The 21,380-nt window shown below is 45.5% G+C and overlaps 16 non-coding genes across 16 annotated transcripts; all 16 read left to right on the top strand.

Moving 5' to 3' along the window:
- The first annotated feature begins 419 nt into the window (after positions 1-419).
- On the top strand, positions 420-610 carry LOC141238109 (U2 spliceosomal RNA). Its single transcript, XR_012303604.1, has one exon. It is a non-coding gene; the product is annotated as a U2 spliceosomal RNA (small nuclear RNA).
- A 1,120-nt stretch (positions 611-1,730) lies between these two features.
- Positions 1,731-1,921, top strand: LOC141238108 (U2 spliceosomal RNA). The gene has a single exon (XR_012303603.1). It is a non-coding gene; the product is annotated as a U2 spliceosomal RNA (small nuclear RNA).
- Positions 1,922-3,039: 1,118 nt separating this feature from the next.
- Positions 3,040-3,230, top strand: LOC141238107 (U2 spliceosomal RNA). The gene has a single exon (XR_012303602.1). It is a non-coding gene; the product is annotated as a U2 spliceosomal RNA (small nuclear RNA).
- A 1,120-nt stretch (positions 3,231-4,350) lies between these two features.
- Positions 4,351-4,541, top strand: LOC141238106 (U2 spliceosomal RNA). The gene has a single exon (XR_012303601.1). It is a non-coding gene; the product is annotated as a U2 spliceosomal RNA (small nuclear RNA).
- A 1,119-nt stretch (positions 4,542-5,660) lies between these two features.
- LOC141238104 (U2 spliceosomal RNA) lies at positions 5,661-5,851 on the top strand. The gene has a single exon (XR_012303599.1). It is a non-coding gene; the product is annotated as a U2 spliceosomal RNA (small nuclear RNA).
- A 1,122-nt stretch (positions 5,852-6,973) lies between these two features.
- LOC141238103 (U2 spliceosomal RNA) lies at positions 6,974-7,164 on the top strand. Its single transcript, XR_012303598.1, has one exon. It is a non-coding gene; the product is annotated as a U2 spliceosomal RNA (small nuclear RNA).
- A 1,116-nt stretch (positions 7,165-8,280) lies between these two features.
- LOC141238460 (U2 spliceosomal RNA) lies at positions 8,281-8,471 on the top strand. Its single transcript, XR_012303944.1, has one exon. It is a non-coding gene; the product is annotated as a U2 spliceosomal RNA (small nuclear RNA).
- A 1,120-nt stretch (positions 8,472-9,591) lies between these two features.
- On the top strand, positions 9,592-9,782 carry LOC141238454 (U2 spliceosomal RNA). Its single transcript, XR_012303938.1, has one exon. It is a non-coding gene; the product is annotated as a U2 spliceosomal RNA (small nuclear RNA).
- Positions 9,783-10,902: 1,120 nt separating this feature from the next.
- On the top strand, positions 10,903-11,093 carry LOC141238102 (U2 spliceosomal RNA). Its single transcript, XR_012303597.1, has one exon. It is a non-coding gene; the product is annotated as a U2 spliceosomal RNA (small nuclear RNA).
- A 1,119-nt stretch (positions 11,094-12,212) lies between these two features.
- Positions 12,213-12,403, top strand: LOC141238101 (U2 spliceosomal RNA). The gene has a single exon (XR_012303596.1). It is a non-coding gene; the product is annotated as a U2 spliceosomal RNA (small nuclear RNA).
- A 1,119-nt stretch (positions 12,404-13,522) lies between these two features.
- LOC141238100 (U2 spliceosomal RNA) lies at positions 13,523-13,713 on the top strand. The gene has a single exon (XR_012303595.1). It is a non-coding gene; the product is annotated as a U2 spliceosomal RNA (small nuclear RNA).
- Positions 13,714-14,829: 1,116 nt separating this feature from the next.
- On the top strand, positions 14,830-15,020 carry LOC141238098 (U2 spliceosomal RNA). The gene has a single exon (XR_012303593.1). It is a non-coding gene; the product is annotated as a U2 spliceosomal RNA (small nuclear RNA).
- A 1,119-nt stretch (positions 15,021-16,139) lies between these two features.
- LOC141238386 (U2 spliceosomal RNA) lies at positions 16,140-16,330 on the top strand. The gene has a single exon (XR_012303874.1). It is a non-coding gene; the product is annotated as a U2 spliceosomal RNA (small nuclear RNA).
- A 1,120-nt stretch (positions 16,331-17,450) lies between these two features.
- LOC141238097 (U2 spliceosomal RNA) lies at positions 17,451-17,641 on the top strand. The gene has a single exon (XR_012303592.1). It is a non-coding gene; the product is annotated as a U2 spliceosomal RNA (small nuclear RNA).
- A 1,121-nt stretch (positions 17,642-18,762) lies between these two features.
- On the top strand, positions 18,763-18,953 carry LOC141238096 (U2 spliceosomal RNA). The gene has a single exon (XR_012303591.1). It is a non-coding gene; the product is annotated as a U2 spliceosomal RNA (small nuclear RNA).
- A 1,119-nt stretch (positions 18,954-20,072) lies between these two features.
- On the top strand, positions 20,073-20,263 carry LOC141238095 (U2 spliceosomal RNA). Its single transcript, XR_012303590.1, has one exon. It is a non-coding gene; the product is annotated as a U2 spliceosomal RNA (small nuclear RNA).
- Positions 20,264-21,380: the final 1,117 nt, after the last annotated feature.

Here is a 21,380-nt window from a genome sequence, read left to right as displayed (position 1 = left end):
GCGTGTCATAATAGGCTCTGAGCCTTTATATACCTGCGCACAGCAGCAGCCACCTTCAGTCTGCTGCTGGACAGCCAGCAGCAGCAGCAGCAGCAGGAGAGGTAATTAATCAGCAACCCTCCTGCTAAGGGTAGACAGCTGCTCGTTCCACCCCCCCCCGCCTTAATTGGTTCTCCTCCCTTCCAACGGTGTTGAGGCGGGTGGGAACAGCCGGGGGTTGAGGGTACTGTGCTAAAAGAGGTGGAGTTATGCAGATCTAAAACGCGTGGATTGCAGCAGCAGCAAGCCGAAAAGTGCAGGCATGTGAGGGATCTAGAGGTTGACAGCATGTCTTCTTAACGGGAGTCCAGGTGGCCATCTCCACAAATGGACTTTTCAGAATCCTTGGGTGGCACCGTAGTCGGAAACCAATTCTGGTTATCGCTTCTCGGCCTTTTGGCTAAGATCAAGTGTAGTATCTGTTCTTATCAGTTTAATATCTGATACGTCCCCTATCTGGGGACCATATATTAAATGGATTTTTAGAACAGGGAGATGGAAAAAGAGCTTGCTCTGTCCACTCCACGCATTGACCTGGTATTGCAGTATCTCCAGGACCGGTGCACCCCTTCTTTAATGCAGTTTCTAAAATCAGAAAGAATTGAATTCAATGCTTTTTGTTCATTTGGCTTGTTTGTCGGATTTTGGGATGGACTCTTTGGCTTTGCTTTTCTTCTCCTCATTGGATTTTTCATGTTAAAAGTTGCAGAAGCCAGATGACAAGCTCATTTTGGTTCAACTTCAGCAACTGTGCATTGCATTGCCATGTAATGTAATGCAATGCTATCTATCTAGCTCTCCCTCTATACTTCCTTTTGGATAAACAGACATATTAGGCAAGCATTTTGGAGCTTTCACCTAAATAACTACAGGTGGTGAGATAAGCTGCACAATATAATTGACCTTTCAGTATATTGTTGCACACACACCATCTATTTAGCAAATGCCCTTGTTATCAACAGCAGCCTTTTAAACTCACCTGAGCTAACAGGTATGTGAGCTGGTTACTCTGCTGCGCTTAAAATTTCTTTTTTGGTTTGCTACAATGCCTTTTCTGAAACGTTGTCTCCCTCTGCTGGAACACTGACTTCTTTCATTTAATGCCTGCAGACTATAAAAGAGAAACCAACCCAAAAAGTTTGGTTGATTAGTCTGTGGCATTCTTTTAAACTGTTGCTTATGGCGGTCTCTGTGAGCTTCTCAGTGACATTCAGCCATCCAGGTATCCCGCCTGCAGTAGACGGAATGTGGCAATGGAACGCTGGCTGCGCGTGTCATAATAGGCTCTGAGCCTTTATATACCTGCGCACAGCAGCAGCCACCTTCAGTCTGCTGCTGGACAGCCAGCAGCAACAACAGCAGCAGGAGAGGTAATTAATCAGCAACCCTCCTGCTAAGGGTAGACAGCTGCTCGTTCCACCCCCCCCCCCCGCCTTAATTGGTTCTCCTCCCTTCCAACGGTGTTGAGGCGGGTGGGAACAGCCGGGGGTTGAGGGTACTGTGCTAAAAGAGGTGGAGTTATGCAGATCTAAAACGCGTGGATTGCAGCAGCAGCAAGCCGAAAAGTGCAGGCATGTGAGGGATCTAGAGGTTGACAGCATGTCTTCTTAACGGGAGTCCAGGTGGCCATCTCCACAAATGGACTTTTCAGAATCCTTGGGTGGCACCGTAGTCGGAAACCAATTCTGGTTATCGCTTCTCGGCCTTTTGGCTAAGATCAAGTGTAGTATCTGTTCTTATCAGTTTAATATCTGATACGTCCCCTATCTGGGGACCATATATTAAATGGATTTTTAGAACAGGGAGATGGAAAAAGAGCTTGCTCTGTCCACTCCACGCATTGACCTGGTATTGCAGTATCTCCAGGACCGGTGCACCCCTTCTTTAATGCAGTTTCTAAAATCAGAAAGAATTGAATTCAATGCTTTTTGTTCAATTGGCTTGTTTGTCGGATTTTGGGATGGACTCTTTGGCTTTGCTTTTCTTCTCCTCATTGGATTTTTCATGTTAAAAGTTGCAGAAGCCAGATGACAAGCTCATTTTGGTTCAACTTCAGAAACTGTGCATTGCATTGCCATGTAATGTAATGCAATGCTATCTATCTAGCTCTCCCTCTATACTTCCTTTTGGATAAACAGACATATTAGGCAAGCATTTTGGAGCTTTCACCTAAATAACTACAGGTGGTGAGATAAGCTGCACAATATAATTGACCTTTCAGTATATTGTTGCACACACACCATCTATTTAGCAAATGCCCTTGTTATCAACAGCAGCCTTTTAAACTCACCTGAGCTAACAGGTATGTGAGCTGGTTACTCTGCTGCGCTTAAAATTTCTTTTTTGGTTTGCTACAATGCCTTTTCTGAAACGTTGTCTCCCTCTGCTGGAACACTGACTTCTTTCATTTAATGCCTGCAGACTATAAAAGAGAAACCAACCCAAAAAGTTTGGTTGATTAGTCTGTGGCATTCTTTTAAACTGTTGCTTATGGCGGTCTCTGTGAGCTTCTCAGTGACATTCAGCCATCCAGGTATCCCGCCTGCAGTAGACGGAATGTGGCAATGGAACGCTGGCTGCGCGTGTCATAATAGGCTCTGAGCCTTTATATACCTGCGCACAGCAGCAGCCACCTTCAGTCTGCTGCTGGACAGCCAGCAGCAGCAGCAGCAGCAGGAGAGGTAATTAATCAGCAACCCTCCTGCTAAGGGTAGACAGCTGCTCGTTCCACCCCCCCCCCGCCTTAATTGGTTCTCCTCCCTTCCAACGGTGTTGAGGCGGGTGGGAACAGCCGGGGGTTGAGGGTACTGTGCTAAAAGAGGTGGAGTTATGCAGATCTAAAACGCGTGGATTGCAGCAGCAGCAAGCCGAAAAGTGCAGGCATGTGAGGGATCTAGAGGTTGACAGCATGTCTTCTTAACGGGAGTCCAGGTGGCCATCTCCACAAATGGACTTTTCAGAATCCTTGGGTGGCACCGTAGTCGGAAACCAATTCTGGTTATCGCTTCTCGGCCTTTTGGCTAAGATCAAGTGTAGTATCTGTTCTTATCAGTTTAATATCTGATACGTCCCCTATCTGGGGACCATATATTAAATGGATTTTTAGAACAGGGAGATGGAAAAAGAGCTTGCTCTGTCCACTCCACGCATTGACCTGGTATTGCAGTATCTCCAGGACCGGTGCACCCCTTCTTTAATGCAGTTTCTAAAATCAGAAAGAATTGAATTCAATGCTTTTTGTTCATTTGGCTTGTTTGTCGGATTTTGGGATGGACTCTTTGGCTTTGCTTTTCTTCTCCTCATTGGATTTTTCATGTTAAAAGTTGCAGAAGCCAGATGACAAGCTCATTTTGGTTCAACTTCAGCAACTGTGCATTGCATTGCCATGTAATGTAATGCAATGCTATCTATCTAGCTCTCCCTCTATACTTCCTTTTGGATAAACAGACATATTAGGCAAGCATTTTGGAGCTTTCACCTAAATAACTACAGGTGGTGAGATAAGCTGCACAATATAATTGACCTTTCAGTATATTGTTGCACACACACCATCTATTTAGCAAATGCCCTTGTTATCAACAGCAGCCTTTTAAACTCACCTGAGCTAACAGGTATGTGAGCTGGTTACTCTGCTGCGCTTAAAATTTCTTTTTTGGTTTGCTACAATGCCTTTTCTGAAACGTTGTCTCCCTCTGCTGGAACACTGACTTCTTTCATTTAATGCCTGCAGACTATAAAAGAGAAACCAACCCAAAAAGTTTGGTTGATTAGTCTGTGGCATTCTTTTAAACTGTTGCTTATGGCGGTCTCTGTGAGCTTCTCAGTGACATTCAGCCATCCAGGTATCCCGCCTGCAGTAGACGGAATGTGGCAATGGAACGCTGGCTGCGCGTGTCATAATAGGCTCTGAGCCTTTATATACCTGCGCACAGCAGCAGCCACCTTCAGTCTGCTGCTGGACAGCCAGCAGCAACAACAGCAGCAGGAGAGGTAATTAATCAGCAACCCTCCTGCTAAGGGTAGACAGCTGCTCGTTCCACCCCCCCCCCCCGCCTTAATTGGTTCTCCTCCCTTCCAACGGTGTTGAGGCGGGTGGGAACAGCCGGGGGTTGAGGGTACTGTGCTAAAAGAGGTGGAGTTATGCAGATCTAAAACGCGTGGATTGCAGCAGCAGCAAGCCGAAAAGTGCAGGCATGTGAGGGATCTAGAGGTTGACAGCATGTCTTCTTAACGGGAGTCCAGGTGGCCATCTCCACAAATGGACTTTTCAGAATCCTTGGGTGGCACCGTAGTCGGAAACCAATTCTGGTTATCGCTTCTCGGCCTTTTGGCTAAGATCAAGTGTAGTATCTGTTCTTATCAGTTTAATATCTGATACGTCCCCTATCTGGGGACCATATATTAAATGGATTTTTAGAACAGGGAGATGGAAAAAGAGCTTGCTCTGTCCACTCCACGCATTGACCTGGTATTGCAGTATCTCCAGGACCGGTGCACCCCTTCTTTAATGCAGTTTCTAAAATCAGAAAGAATTGAATTCAATGCTTTTTGTTCATTTGGCTTGTTTGTCGGATTTTGGGATGGACTCTTTGGCTTTGCTTTTCTTCTCCTCATTGGATTTTTCATGTTAAAAGTTGCAGAAGCCAGATGACAAGCTCATTTTGGTTCAACTTCAGCAACTGTGCATTGCATTGCCATGTAATGTAATGCAATGCTATCTATCTAGCTCTCCCTCTATACTTCCTTTTGGATAAACAGACATATTAGGCAAGCATTTTGGAGCTTTCACCTAAATAACTACAGGTGGTGAGATAAGCTGCACAATATAATTGACCTTTCAGTATACTGTTGCACACACACCATCTATTTAGCAAATGCCCTTGTTATCAACAGCAGCCTTTTAAACTCACCTGAGCTAACAGGTATGTGAGCTGGTTACTCTGCTGCGCTTAAAATTTCTTTTTTGGTTTGCTACAATGCCTTTTCTGAAACGTTGTCTCCCTCTGCTGGAACACTGACTTCTTTCATTTAATGCCTGCAGACTATAAAAGAGAAACCAACCCAAAAAGTTTGGTTGATTAGTCTGTGGCATTCTTTTAAACTGTTGCTTATGGCGGTCTCTGTGAGCTTCTCAGTGACATTCAGCCATCCAGGTATCCCGCCTGCAGTAGACGGAATGTGGCAATGGAACGCTGGCTGCGCGTGTCATAATAGGCTCTGAGCCTTTATATACCTGCGCACAGCAGCAGCCACCTTCAGTCTGCTGCTGGACAGCCAGCAGCAGCAGCAGCAGCAGGAGAGGTAATTAATCAGCAACCCTCCTGCTAAGGGTAGACAGCTGCTCGTTCCACCCCCCCCCCCGCCTTAATTGGTTCTCCTCCCTTCCAACGGTGTTGAGGCGGGTGGGAACAGCCGGGGGTTGAGGGTACTGTGCTAAAAGAGGTGGAGTTATGCAGATCTAAAACGCGTGGATTGCAGCAGCAGCAAGCCGAAAAGTGCAGGCATGTGAGGGATCTAGAGGTTGACAGCATGTCTTCTTAACGGGAGTCCAGGTGGCCATCTCCACAAATGGACTTTTCAGAATCCTTGGGTGGCACCGTAGTCGGAAACCAATTCTGGTTATCGCTTCTCGGCCTTTTGGCTAAGATCAAGTGTAGTATCTGTTCTTATCAGTTTAATATCTGATACGTCCCCTATCTGGGGACCATATATTAAATGGATTTTTAGAACAGGGAGATGGAAAAAGAGCTTGCTCTGTCCACTCCACGCATTGACCTGGTATTGCAGTATCTCCAGGACCGGTGCACCCCTTCTTTAATGCAGTTTCTAAAATCAGAAAGAATTGAATTCAATGCTTTTTGTTCATTTGGCTTGTTTGTCGGATTTTGGGATGGACTCTTTGGCTTTGCTTTTCTTCTCCTCATTGGATTTTTCATGTTAAAAGTTGCAGAAGCCAGATGACAAGCTCATTTTGGTTCAACTTCAGCAACTGTGCATTGCATTGCCATGTAATGTAATGCAATGCTATCTATCTAGCTCTCCCTCTATACTTCCTTTTGGATAAACAGACATATTAGGCAAGCATTTTGGAGCTTTCACCTAAATAACTACAGGTGGTGAGATAAGCTGCACAATATAATTGACCTTTCAGTATATTGTTGCACACACACCATCTATTTAGCAAATGCCCTTGTTATCAACAGCAGCCTTTTAAACTCACCTGAGCTAACAGGTATGTGAGCTGGTTACTCTGCTGCGCTTAAAATTTCTTTTTTGGTTTGCTACAATGCCTTTTCTGAAACGTTGTCTCCCTCTGCTGGAACACTGACTTCTTTCATTTAATGCCTGCAGACTATAAAAGAGAAACCAACCCAAAAAGTTTGGTTGATTAGTCTGTGGCATTCTTTTAAACTGTTGCTTATGGCGGTCTCTGTGAGCTTCTCAGTGACATTCAGCCATCCAGGTATCCCGCCTGCAGTAGACGGAATGTGGCAATGGAACGCTGGCTGCGCGTGTCATAATAGGCTCTGAGCCTTTATATACCTGCGCACAGCAGCAGCCACCTTCAGTCTGCTGCTGGACAGCCAGCAGCAACAACAGCAGCAGGAGAGGTAATTAATCAGCAACCCTCCTGCTAAGGGTAGACAGCTGCTCGTTCCACCCCCCCCCCCCCCGCCTTAATTGGTTCTCCTCCCTTCCAACGGTGTTGAGGCGGGTGGGAACAGCCGGGGGTTGAGGGTACTGTGCTAAAAGAGGTGGAGTTATGCAGATCTAAAACGCGTGGATTGCAGCAGCAGCAAGCCGAAAAGTGCAGGCATGTGAGGGATCTAGAGGTTGACAGCATGTCTTCTTAACGGGAGTCCAGGTGGCCATCTCCACAAATGGACTTTTCAGAATCCTTGGGTGGCACCGTAGTCGGAAACCAATTCTGGTTATCGCTTCTCGGCCTTTTGGCTAAGATCAAGTGTAGTATCTGTTCTTATCAGTTTAATATCTGATACGTCCCCTATCTGGGGACCATATATTAAATGGATTTTTAGAACAGGGAGATGGAAAAAGAGCTTGCTCTGTCCACTCCACGCATTGACCTGGTATTGCAGTATCTCCAGGACCGGTGCACCCCTTCTTTAATGCAGTTTCTAAAATCAGAAAGAATTGAATTCAATGCTTTTTGTTCATTTGGCTTGTTTGTCGGATTTTGGGATGGACTCTTTGGCTTTGCTTTTCTTCTCCTCATTGGATTTTTCATGTTAAAAGTTGCAGAAGCCAGATGACAAGCTCATTTTGGTTCAACTTCAGCAACTGTGCATTGCATTGCCATGTAATGTAATGCAATGCTATCTATCTAGCTCTCCCTCTATACTTCCTTTTGGATAAACAGACATATTAGGCAAGCATTTTGGAGCTTTCACCTAAATAACTACAGGTGGTGAGATAAGCTGCACAATATAATTGACCTTTCAGTATATTGTTGCACACACACCATCTATTTAGCAAATGCCCTTGTTATCAACAGCAGCCTTTTAAACTCACCTGAGCTAACAGGTATGTGAGCTGGTTACTCTGCTGCGCTTAAAATTTCTTTTTTGGTTTGCTACAATGCCTTTTCTGAAACGTTGTCTCCCTCTGCTGGAACACTGACTTCTTTCATTTAATGCCTGCAGACTATAAAAGAGAAACCAACCCAAAAAGTTTGGTTGATTAGTCTGTGGCATTCTTTTAAACTGTTGCTTATGGCGGTCTCTGTGAGCTTCTCAGTGACATTCAGCCATCCAGGTATCCCGCCTGCAGTAGACGGAATGTGGCAATGGAACGCTGGCTGCGCGTGTCATAATAGGCTCTGAGCCTTTATATACCTGCGCACAGCAGCAGCCACCTTCAGTCTGCTGCTGGACAGCCAGCAGCAGCAGCAGCAGCAGGAGAGGTAATTAATCAGCAACCCTCCTGCTAAGGGTAGACAGCTGCTCGTTCCACCCCCCCCGCCTTAATTGGTTCTCCTCCCTTCCAACGGTGTTGAGGCGGGTGGGAACAGCCGGGGGTTGAGGGTACTGTGCTAAAAGAGGTGGAGTTATGCAGATCTAAAACGCGTGGATTGCAGCAGCAGCAAGCCGAAAAGTGGAGGCATGTGAGGGATCTAGAGGTTGACAGCATGTCTTCTTAACGGGAGTCCAGGTGGCCATCTCCACAAATGGACTTTTCAGAATCCTTGGGTGGCACCGTAGTCGGAAACCAATTCTGGTTATCGCTTCTCGGTCTTTTGGCTAAGATCAAGTGTAGTATCTGTTCTTATCAGTTTAATATCTGATACGTCCCCTATCTGGGGACCATATATTAAATGGATTTTTAGAACAGGGAGATGGAAAAAGAGCTTGCTCTGTCCACTCCACGCATTGACCTGGTATTGCAGTATCTCCAGGACCGGTGCACCCCTTCTTTAATGCAGTTTCTAAAATCAGAAAGAATTGAATTCAATGCTTTTTGTTCATTTGGCTTGTTTGTCGGATTTTGGGATGGACTCTTTGGCTTTGCTTTTCTTCTCCTCATTGGATTTTTCATGTTAAAAGTTGCAGAAGCCAGATGACAAGCTCATTTTGGTTCAACTTCAGCAACTGTGCATTGCATTGCCATGTAATGTAATGCAATGCTATCTATCTAGCTCTCCCTCTATACTTCCTTTTGGATAAACAGACATATTAGGCAAGCATTTTGGAGCTTTCACCTAAATAACTACAGGTGGTGAGATAAGCTGCACAATATAATTGACCTTTCAGTATATTGTTGCACACACACCATCTATTTAGCAAATGCCCTTGTTATCAACAGCAGCCTTTTAAACTCACCTGAGCTAACAGGTATGTGAGCTGGTTACTCTGCTGCGCTTAAAATTTCTTTTTTGGTTTGCTACAATGCCTTTTCTGAAACGTTGTCTCCCTCTGCTGGAACACTGACTTCTTTCATTTAATGCCTGCAGACTATAAAAGAGAAACCAACCCAAAAAGTTTGGTTGATTAGTCTGTGGCATTCTTTTAAACTGTTGCTTATGGCGGTCTCTGTGAGCTTCTCAGTGACATTCAGCCATCCAGGTATCCCGCCTGCAGTAGACGGAATGTGGCAATGGAACGCTGGCTGCGCGTGTCATAATAGGCTCTGAGCCTTTATATACCTGCGCACAGCAGCAGCCACCTTCAGTCTGCTGCTGGACAGCCAGCAGCAACAACAGCAGCAGGAGAGGTAATTAATCAGCAACCCTCCTGCTAAGGGTAGACAGCTGCTCGTTCCACCCCCCCCCCCCGCCTTAATTGGTTCTCCTCCCTTCCAACGGTGTTGAGGCGGGTGGGAACAGCCGGGGGTTGAGGGTACTGTGCTAAAAGAGGTGGAGTTATGCAGATCTAAAACGCGTGGATTGCAGCAGCAGCAAGCCGAAAAGTGCAGGCATGTGAGGGATCTAGAGGTTGACAGCATGTCTTCTTAACGGGAGTCCAGGTGGCCATCTCCACAAATGGACTTTTCAGAATCCTTGGGTGGCACCGTAGTCGGAAACCAATTCTGGTTATCGCTTCTCGGCCTTTTGGCTAAGATCAAGTGTAGTATCTGTACTTATCAGTTTAATATCTGATACGTCCCCTATCTGGGGACCATATATTAAATGGATTTTTAGAACAGGGAGATGGAAAAAGAGCTTGCTCTGTCCACTCCACGCATTGACCTGGTATTGCAGTATCTCCAGGACCGGTGCACCCCTTCTTTAATGCAGTTTCTAAAATCAGAAAGAATTGAATTCAATGCTTTTTGTTCATTTGGCTTGTTTGTCGGATTTTGGGATGGACTCTTTGGCTTTGCTTTTCTTCTCCTCATTGGATTTTTCATGTTAAAAGTTGCAGAAGCCAGATGACAAGCTCATTTTGGTTCAACTTCAGCAACTGTGCATTGCATTGCCATGTAATGTAATGCAATGCTATCTATCTAGCTCTCCCTCTATACTTCCTTTTGGATAAACAGACATATTAGGCAAGCATTTTGGAGCTTTCACCTAAATAACTACAGGTGGTGAGATAAGCTGCAAAATATAATTGACCTTTCAGTATATTGTTGCACACACACCATCTATTTAGCAAATGCCCTTGTTATCAACAGCAGCCTTTTAAACTCACCTGAGCTAACAGGTATGTGAGCTGGTTACTCTGCTGCGCTTAAAATTTCTTTTTTGGTTTGCTACAATGCCTTTTCTGAAACGTTGTCTCCCTCTGCTGGAACACTGACTTCTTTCATTTAATGCCTGCAGACTATAAAAGAGAAACCAACCCAAAAAGTTTGGTTGATTAGTCTGTGGCATTCTTTTAAACTGTTGCTTATGGCGGTCTCTGTGAGCTTCTCAGTGACATTCAGCCATCCAGGTATCCCGCCTGCAGTAGACGGAATGTGGCAATGGAACGCTGGCTGCGCGTGTCATAATAGGCTCTGAGCCTTTATATACCTGCGCACAGCAGCAGCCACCTTCAGTCTGCTGCTGGACAGCCAGCAGCAGCAGCAGCAGCAGGAGAGGTAATTAATCAGCAACCCTCCTGCTAAGGGTAGACAGCTGCTCGTTCCACCCCCCCCCCCCGCCTTAATTGGTTCTCCTCCCTTCCAACGGTGTTGAGGCGGGTGGGAACAGCCGGGGGTTGAGGGTACTGTGCTAAAAGAGGTGGAGTTATGCAGATCTAAAACGCGTGGATTGCAGCAGCAGCAAGCCGAAAAGTGCAGGCATGTGAGGGATCTAGAGGTTGACAGCATGTCTTCTTAACGGGAGTCCAGGTGGCCATCTCCACAAATGGACTTTTCAGAATCCTTGGGTGGCACCGTAGTCGGAAACCAATTCTGGTTATCGCTTCTCGGCCTTTTGGCTAAGATCAAGTGTAGTATCTGTTCTTATCAGTTTAATATCTGATACGTCCCCTATCTGGGGACCATATATTAAATGGATTTTTAGAACAGGGAGATGGAAAAAGAGCTTGCTCTGTCCACTCCACGCATTGACCTGGTATTGCAGTATCTCCAGGACCGGTGCACCCCTTCTTTAATGCAGTTTCTAAAATCAGAAAGAATTGAATTCAATGCTTTTTGTTCATTTGGCTTGTTTGTCGGATTTTGGGATGGACTCTTTGGCTTTGCTTTTCTTCTCCTCATTGGATTTTTCATGTTAAAAGTTGCAGAAGCCAGATGACAAGCTCATTTTGGTTCAACTTCAGCAACTGTGCATTGCATTGCCATGTAATGTAATGCAATGCTATCTATCTAGCTCTCCCTCTATACTTCCTTTTGGATAAACAGACATATTAGGCAAGCATTTTGGAGCTTTCACCTAAATAACTACAGGTGGTGAGATAAGCTGCACAATATAATTGACCTTTCAGTATATTGTTGCACACACACCATCTATTTAGCAAATGCCCTTGTTATCAACAGCAGCCTTTTAAACTCACCTGAGCTAACAGGTATGTGAGCTGGTTACTCTGCTGCGCTTAAAATTTCTTTTTTGGTTTGCTACAATGCCTTTTCTGAAACGTTGTCTCCCTCTGCTGGAACACTGACTTCTTTCATTTAATGCCTGCAGACTATAAAAGAGAAACCAACCCAAAAAGTTTGGTTGATTAGTCTGTGGCATTCTTTTAAACTGTTGCTTATGGCGGTCTCTGTGAGCTTCTCAGTGACATTCAGCCATCCAGGTATCCCGCCTGCAGTAGACGGAATGTGGCAATGGAACGCTGGCTGCGCGTGTCATAATAGGCTCTGAGCCTTTATATACCTGCGCACAGCAGCAGCCACCTTCAGTCTGCTGCTGGACAGCCAGCAGCAACAACAGCAGCAGGAGAGGTAATTAATCAGCAACCCTCCTGCTAAGGGTAGACAGCTGCTCGTTCCACCCCCCCCCCCGCCTTAATTGGTTTTCCTCCCTTCCAACGGTGTTGAGGCGGGTGGGAACAGCCGGGGGTTGAGGGTACTGTGCTAAAAGAGGTGGAGTTATGCAGATCTAAAACGCGTGGATTGCAGCAGCAGCAAGCCGAAAAGTGCAGGCATGTGAGGGATCTAGAGGTTGACAGCATGTCTTCTTAACGGGAGTCCAGGTGGCCATCTCCACAAATGGACTTTTCAGAATCCTTGGGTGGCACCGTAGTCGGAAACCAATTCTGGTTATCGCTTCTCGGCCTTTTGGCTAAGATCAAGTGTAGTATCTGTTCTTATCAGTTTAATATCTGATACGTCCCCTATCTGGGGACCATATATTAAATGGATTTTTAGAACAGGGAGATGGAAAAAGAGCTTGCTCTGTCCACTCCACGCATTGACCTGGTATTGCAGTATCTCCAGGACCGGTGCACCCCTTCTTTAATGCAGTTTCTAAAATCAGAAAGAATTGAATTCAATGCTTTTTGTTCATTTGGCTTGTTTGTCGGATTTTGGGATGGACTCTTTGGCTTTGCTTTTCTTCTCCTCATTGGATTTTTCATGTTAAAAGTTGCAGAAGCCAGATGACAAGCTCATTTTGGTTCAACTTCAGCAACTGTGCATTGCATTGCCATGTAATGTAATGCAATGCTATCTATCTAGCTCTCCCTCTATACTTCCTTTTGGATAAACAGACATATTAGGCAAGCATTTTGGAGCTTTCACCTAAATAACTACAGGTGGTGAGATAAGCTGCACAATATAATTGACCTTTCAGTATATTGTTGCACACACACCATCTATTTAGCAAATGCCCTTGTTATCAACAGCAGCCTTTTAAACTCACCTGAGCTAACAGGTATGTGAGCTGGTTACTCTGCTGCGCTTAAAATTTCTTTTTTGGTTTGCTACAATGCCTTTTCTGAAACGTTGTCTCCCTCTGCTGGAACACTGACTTCTTTCATTTAATGCCTGCAGACTATAAAAAAGAAACCAACCCAAAAAGTTTGGTTGATTAGTCTGTGGCATTCTTTTAAACTGTTGCTTATGGCGGTCTCTGTGAGCTTCTCAGTGACATTCAGCCATCCAGGTATCCCGCCTGCAGTAGACGGAATGTGGCAATGGAACGCTGGCTGCGCGTGTCATAATAGGCTCTGAGCCTTTATATACCTGCGCACAGCAGCAGCCACCTTCAGTCTGCTGCTGGACAGCCAGCAGCAGCAGCAGCAGCAGGAGAGGTAATTAATCAGCAACCCTCCTGCTAAGGGTAGACAGCTGCTCGTTCCACCCCCCCCCCCGCCTTAATTGGTTCTCCTCCCTTCCAACGGTGTTGATGCGGGTGGGAACAGCCGGGGGTTGAGGGTACTGTGCTAAAAGAGGTGGAGTTATGCAGATCTAAAACGCGTGGATTGCAGCAGCAGCAAGCCGAAAAGTGCAGGCATGTGAGGGATCTAGAGGTTGACAGCATGTCTTCTTAACGGGAGTCCAGGTGGCCATCTCCACAAATGGACTTTTCAGAATCCTTGGGTGGCACCGTAGTCGGAAGCCAATTCTGGTTATCGCTTCTCGGCCTTTTGGCTAAGATCAAGTGTAGTATCTGTTCTTATCAGTTTAATATCTGATACGTCCCCTATCTGGGGACCATATATTAAATGGATTTTTAGAACAGGGAGATGGAAAAAGAGCTTGCTCTGTCCACTCCACGCATTGACCTGGTATTGCAGTATCTCCAGGACCGGTGCACCCCTTCTTTAATGCAGTTTCTAAAATCAGAAAGAATTGAATTCAATGCTTTTTGTTCATTTGGCTTGTTTGTCGGATTTTGGGATGGACTCTTTGGCTTTGCTTTTCTTCTCCTCATTGGATTTTTCATGTTAAAAGTTGCAGAAGCCAGATGACAAGCTCATTTTGGTTCAACTTCAGCAACTGTGCATTGCATTGCCATGTAATGTAATGCAATGCTATCTATCTAGCTCTCCCTCTATACTTCTTTTTGGATAAACAGACATATTAGGCAAGCATTTTGGAGCTTTCACCTAAATAACTACAGGTGGTGAGATAAGCTGCACAATATAATTGACCTTTCAGTATATTGTTGCACACACACCATCTATTTAGCAAATGCCCTTGTTATCAACAGCAGCCTTTTAAACTCACCTGAGCTAACAGGTATGTGAGCTGGTTACTCTGCTGCGCTTAAAATTTCTTTTTTGGTTTGCTACAATGCCTTTTCTGAAACGTTGTCTCCCTCTGCTGGAACACTGACTTCTTTCATTTAATGCCTGCAGACTATAAAAGAGAAACCAACCCAAAAAGTTTGGTTGATTAGTCTGTGGCATTCTTTTAAACTGTTGCTTATGGCGGTCTCTGTGAGCTTCTCAGTGACATTCAGCCATCCAGGTATCCCGCCTGCAGTAGACGGAATGTGGCAATGGAACGCTGGCTGCGCGTGTCATAATAGGCTCTGAGCCTTTATATACCTGCGCACAGCAGCAGCCACCTTCAGTCTGCTGCTGGACAGCCAGCAGCAGCAGCAGCAGGAGAGGTAATTAATCAGCAACCCTCCTGCTAAGGGTAGACAGCTGCTCGTTCCACCCCCCCCCCCGCCTTAATTGGTTCTCCTCCCTTCCAACGGTGTTGAGGCGGGTGGGAACAGCCGGGGGTTGAGGGTACTGTGCTAAAAGAGGTGGAGTTATGCAGATCTAAAACGCGTGGATTGCAGCAGCAGCAAGCCGAAAAGTGCAGGCATGTGAGGGATCTAGAGGTTGACAGCATGTCTTCTTAACGGGAGTCCAGGTGGCCATCTCCACAAATGGACTTTTCAGAATCCTTGGGTGGCACCGTAGTCGGAAACCAATTCTGGTTATCGCTTCTCGGCCTTTTGGCTAAGATCAAGTGTAGTATCTGTTCTTATCAGTTTAATATCTGATACGTCCCCTATCTGGGGACCATATATTAAATGGATTTTTAGAACAGGGAGATGGAAAAAGAGCTTGCTCTGTCCACTCCACGCATTGACCTGGTATTGCAGTATCTCCAGGACCGGTGCACCCCTTCTTTAATGCAGTTTCTAAAATCAGAAAGAATTGAATTCAATGCTTTTTGTTCATTTGGCTTGTTTGTCGGATTTTGGGATGGACTCTTTGGCTTTGCTTTTCTTCTCCTCATTGGATTTTTCATGTTAAAAGTTGCAGAAGCCAGATGACAAGCTCATTTTGGTTCAACTTCAGCAACTGTGCATTGCATTGCCATGTAATGTAATGCAATGCTATCTATCTAGCTCTCCCTCTATACTTCCTTTTGGATAAACAGACATATTAGGCAAGCATTTTGGAGCTTTCACCTAAATAACTACAGGTGGTGAGATAAGCTGCACAATATAATTGACCTTTCAGTATATTGTTGCACACACACCATCTATTTAGCAAATGCCCTTGTTATCAACAGCAGCCTTTTAAACTCACCTGAGCTAACAGGTATGTGAGCTGGTTACTCTGCTGCGCTTAAAATTTCTTTTTTGGTTTGCTACAATGCCTTTTCTGAAACGTTGTCTCCCTCTGCTGGAACACTGACTTCTTTCATTTAATGCCTGCAGACTATAAAAGAGAAACCAACCCAAAAAGTTTGGTTGATTAGTCTGTGGCATTCTTTTAAACTGTTGCTTATGGCGGTCTCTGTGAGCTTCTCAGTGACATTCAGCCATCCAGGTATCCCGCCTGCAGTAGACGGAATGTGGCAATGGAACGCTGGCTGCGCGTGTCATAATAGGCTCTGAGCCTTTATATACCTGCGCACAGCAGCAGCCACCTTCAGTCTGCTGCTGGACAGCCAGCAGCAGCAGCAGCAGCAGGAGAGGTAATTAATCAGCAACCCTCCTGCTAAGGGTAGACAGCTGCTCATTCCACCCCCCCCCCCGCCTTAATTGGTTCTCCTCCCTTCCAACGGTGTTGAGGCGGGTGGGAACAGCCGGGGGTTGAGGGTACTGTGCTAAAAGAGGTGGAGTTATGCAGATCTAAAACGCGTGGATTGCAGCAGCAGCAAGCCGAAAAGTGCAGGCATGTGAGGGATCTAGAGGTTGACAGCATGTCTTCTTAACGGGAGTCCAGGTGGCCATCTCCACAAATGGACTTTTCAGAATCCTTGGGTGGCACCGTAGTCGGAAACCAATTCTGGTTATCGCTTCTCGGCCTTTTGGCTAAGATCAAGTGTAGTATCTGTTCTTATCAGTTTAATATCTGATACGTCCCCTATCTGGGGACCATTTATTAAATGGATTTTTAGAACAGGGAGATGGAAAAAGAGCTTGCTCTGTCCACTCCACGCATTGACCTGGTATTGCAGTATCTCCAGGACCGGTGCACCCCTTCTTTAATGCAGTTTCTAAAATCAGAAAGAATTGAATTCAATGCTTTTTGTTCATTTGGCTTGTTTGTCGGATTTTGGGATGGACTCTTTGGCTTTGCTTTTCTTCTCCTCATTGGATTTTTCATGTTAAAAGTTGCAGAAGCCAGATGACAAGCTCATTTTGGTTCAACTTCAGCAACTGTGCATTGCATTGCCATGTAATGTAATGCAATGCTATCTATCTAGCTCTCCCTCTATACTTCCTTTTGGATAAACAGACATATTAGGCAAGCATTTTGGAGCTTTCACCTAAATAACTACAGGTGGTGAGATAAGCTGCACAATATAATTGACCTTTCAGTATATTGTTGCACACACACCATCTATTTAGCAAATGCCCTTGTTATCAACAGCAGCCTTTTAAACTCACCTGAGCTAACAGGTATGTGAGCTGGTTACTCTGCTGCGCTTAAAATTTCTTTTTTGGTTTGCTACAATGCCTTTTCTGAAACGTTGTCTCCCTCTGCTGGAACACTGACTTCTTTCATTTAATGCCTGCAGACTATAAAAGAGAAACCAACCCAAAAAGTTTGGTTGATTAGTCTGTGGCATTCTTTTAAACTGTTGCTTATGGCGGTCTCTGTGAGCTTCTCAGTGACATTCAGCCATCCAGGTATCCCGCCTGCAGTAGACGGAATGTGGCAATGGAACGCTGGCTGCGCGTGTCATAATAGGCTCTGAGCCTTTATATACCTGCGCACAGCAGCAGCCACCTTCAGTCTGCTGCTGGACAGCCAGCAGCAGCAGCAGCAGCAGGAGAGGTAATTAATCAGCAACCCTCCTGCTAAGGGTAGACAGCTGCTCGTTCCACCCCCCCCCCCCGCCTTAATTGGTTCTCCTCCCTTCCAACGGTGTTGAGGCGGGTGGGAACAGCCGGGGGTTGAGGGTACTGTGCTAAAAGAGGTGGAGTTATGCAGATCTAAAACGCGTGGATTGCAGCAGCAGCAAGCCGAAAAGTGCAGGCATGTGAGGGATCTAGAGGTTGACAGCATGTCTTCTTAACGGGAGTCCAGGTGGCCATCTCCACAAATGGACTTTTCAGAATCCTTGGGTGGCACCGTAGTCGGAAACCAATTCTGGTTATCGCTTCTCGGCCTTTTGGCTAAGATCAAGTGTAGTATCTGTTCTTATCAGTTTAATATCTGATACGTCCCCTATCTGGGGACCATATATTAAATGGATTTTTAGAACAGGGAGATGGAAAAAGAGCTTGCTCTGTCCACTCCACGCATTGACCTGGTATTGCAGTATCTCCAGGACCGGTGCACCCCTTCTTTAATGCAGTTTCTAAAATCAGAAAGAATTGAATTCAATGCTTTTTGTTCATTTGGCTTGTTTGTCGGATTTTGGGATGGACTCTTTGGCTTTGCTTTTCTTCTCCTCATTGGATTTTTCATGTTAAAAGTTGCAGAAGCCAGATGACAAGCTCATTTTGGTTCAACTTCAGCAACTGTGCATTGCATTGCCATGTAATGTAATGCAATGCTATCTATCTAGCTCTCCCTCTATACTTCCTTTTGGATAAACAGACATATTAGGCAAGCATTTTGGAGCTTTCACCTAAATAACTACAGGTGGTGAGATAAGCTGCACAATATAATTGACCTTTCAGTATATTGTTGCACACACACCATCTATTTAGCAAATGCCCTTGTTATCAACAGCAGCCTTTTAAACTCACCTGAGCTAACAGGTATGTGAGCTGGTTACTCTGCTGCGCTTAAAATTTCTTTTTTGGTTTGCTACAATGCCTTTTCTGAAACGTTGTCTCCCTCTGCTGGAACACTGACTTCTTTCATTTAATGCCTGCAGACTATAAAAGAGAAACCAACCCAAAAAGTTTGGTTGATTAGTCTGTGGCATTCTTTTAAACTGTTGCTTATGGCGGTCTCTGTGAGCTTCTCAGTGACATTCAGCCATCCAGGTATCCCGCCTGCAGTAGACGGAATGTGGCAATGGAACGCTGGCTGCGCGTGTCATAATAGGCTCTGAGCCTTTATATACCTGCGCACAGCAGCAGCCACGTTCAGTCTGCTGCTGGACAGCCAGCAGCAGCAGCAGCAGCAGCAGGAGAGGTAATTAATCAGCAACCCTCCTGCTAAGGGTAGACAGCTGCTCGTTCCACCCCCCCCCCGCCTTAATTGGTTCTCCTCCCTTCCAACGGTGTTGAGGCGGGTGGGAACAGCCGGGGGTTGAGGGTACTGTGCTAAAAGAGGTGGAGTTATGCAGATCTAAAACGCGTGGATTGCAGCAGCAGCAAGCCGAAAAGTGCAGGCATGTGAGGGATCTAGAGGTTGACAGCATGTCTTCTTAACGGGAGTCCAGGTGGCCATCTCCACAAATGGACTTTTCAGAATCCTTGGGTGGCACCGTAGTCGGAAACCAATTCTGGTTATCGCTTCTCGGCCTTTTGGCTAAGATCAAGTGTAGTATCTGTTCTTATCAGTTTAATATCTGATACGTCCCCTATCTGGGGACCATATATTAAATGGATTTTTAGAACAGGGAGATGGAAAAAGAGCTTGCTCTGTCCACTCCACGCATTGACCTGGTATTGCAGTATCTCCAGGACCGGTGCACCCCTTCTTTAATGCAGTTTCTAAAATCAGAAAGAATTGAATTCAATGCTTTTTGTTCATTTGGCTTGTTTGTCGGATTTTGGGATGGACTCTTTGGCTTTGCTTTTCTTCTCCTCATTGGATTTTTCATGTTAAAAGTTGCAGAAGCCAGATGACAAGCTCATTTTGGTTCAACTTCAGCAACTGTGCATTGCATTGCCATGTAATGTAATGCAATGCTATCTATCTAGCTCTCCCTCTATACTTCCTTTTGGATAAACAGACATATTAGGCAAGCATTTTGGAGCTTTCACCTAAATAACTACAGGTGGTGAGATAAGCTGCACAATATAATTGACCTTTCAGTATATTGTTGCACACACACCATCTATTTAGCAAATGCCCTTGTTATCAACAGCAGCCTTTTAAACTCACCTGAGCTAACAGGTATGTGAGCTGGTTACTCTGCTGCGCTTAAAATTTCTTTTTTGGTTTGCTACAATGCCTTTTCTGAAACGTTGTCTCCCTCTGCTGGAACACTGACTTCTTTCATTTAATGCCTGCAGACTATAAAAGAGAAACCAACCCAAAAAGTTTGGTTGATTAGTCTGTGGCATTCTTTTAAACTGTTGCTTATGGCGGTCTCTGTGAGCTTCTCAGTGACATTCAGCCATCCAGGTATCCCGCCTGCAGTAGACGGAATGTGGCAATGGAACGCTGGCTGCGCGTGTCATAATAGGCTCTGAGCCTTTATATACCTGCGCACAGCAGCAGCCACCTTCAGTCTGCTGCTGGACAGCCAGCAGCAGCAGCAGCAGCAGGAGAGGTAATTAATCAGCAACCCTCCTGCTAAGGGTAGACAGCTGCTCGTTCCACCCCCCCCCCCGCCTTAATTGGTTCTCCTCCCTTCCAACGGTGTTGAGGCGGGTGGGAACAGCCGGGGGTTGAGGGTACTGTGCTAAAAGAGGTGGAGTTATGCAGATCTAAAACGCGTGGATTGCAGCAGCAGCAAGCCGAAAAGTGCAGGCATGTGAGGGATCTAGAGGTTGACAGCATGTCTTCTTAACGGGAGTCCAGGTGGCCATCTCCACAAATGGACTTTTCAGAATCCTTGGGTGGCACCGTAGTCGGAAACCAATTCTGGTTATCGCTTCTCGGCCTTTTGGCTAAGATCAAGTGTAGTATCTGTTCTTATCAGTTTAATATCTGATACGTCCCCTATCTGGGGACCATATATTAAATGGATTTTTAGAACAGGGAGATGGAAAAAGAGCTTGCTCTGTCCACTCCACGCATTGACCTGGTATTGCAGTATCTCCAGGACCGGTGCACCCCTTCTTTAATGCAGTTTCTAAAATCAGAAAGAATTGAATTCAATGCTTTTTGTTCATTTGGCTTGTTTGTCGGATTTTGGGATGGACTCTTTGGCTTTGCTTTTCTTCTCCTCATTGGATTTTTCATGTTAAAAGTTGCAGAAGCCAGATGACAAGCTCATTTTGGTTCAACTTCAGCAACTGTGCATTGCATTGCCATGTAATGTAATGCAATGCTATCTATCTAGCTCTCCCTCTATACTTCCTTTTGGATAAACAGACATATTAGGCAAGCATTTTGGAGCTTTCACCTAAATAACTACAGGTGGTGAGATAAGCTGCACAATATAATTGACCTTTCAGTATATTGTTGCACACACACCATCTATTTAGCAAATGCCCTTGTTATCAACAGCAGCCTTTTAAACTCACCTGAGCTAACAGGTATGTGAGCTGGTTACTCTGCTGCGCTTAAAATTTCTTTTTTGGTTTGCTACAATGCCTTTTCTGAAACGTTGTCTCCCTCTGCTGGAACACTGACTTCTTTCATTTAATGCCTGCAGACTATAAAAGAGAAACCAACCCAAAAAGTTTGGTTGATTAGTCTGTGGCATTCTTTTAAACTGTTGCTTATGGCGGTCTCTGTGAGCTTCTCAGTGACATTCAGCCATCCAGGTATCCCGCCTGCAGTAGACGGAATGTGGCAATGGAACGCTGGCTGCGCGTGTCATAATAGGCTCTGAGCCTTTATATACCTGCGCACAGCAGCAGCCACCTTCAGTCTGCTGCTGGACAGCCAGCAGCAGCAGCAGCAGCAGGAGAGGTAATTAATCAGCAACCCTCCTGCTAAGGGTAGACAGCTGCTCGTTCCACCCCCTCCCCGCCTTAATTGGTTCTCCTCCCTTCCAACGGTGTTGAGGCGGGTGGGAACAGCCGGGGGTTGAGGGTACTGTGCTAAAAGAGGTGGAGTTATGCAGATCTAAAACGCGTGGATTGCAGCAGCAGCAAGCCGAAAAGTGCAGGCATGTGAGGGATCTAGAGGTTGACAGCATGTCTTCTTAACGGGAGTCCAGGTGGCCATCTCCACAAATGGACTTTTCAGAATCCTTGGGTGGCACCGTAGTCGGAAACCAATTCTGGT

The sequence above is a fragment of the Phyllobates terribilis genome, unplaced genomic scaffold (genome assembly GCF_046119375.1).
Source record: "Phyllobates terribilis strain yellow unplaced genomic scaffold, ASM4611937v1 Scaffold_737__1_contigs__length_740118, whole genome shotgun sequence".
Taxonomy (NCBI): Eukaryota; Metazoa; Chordata; class Amphibia; order Anura; family Dendrobatidae; genus Phyllobates; species Phyllobates terribilis.
The sequence above is the reverse complement of the archived record's forward strand: the minus strand, read 5'-3'. Positions and strand labels throughout refer to the sequence as shown.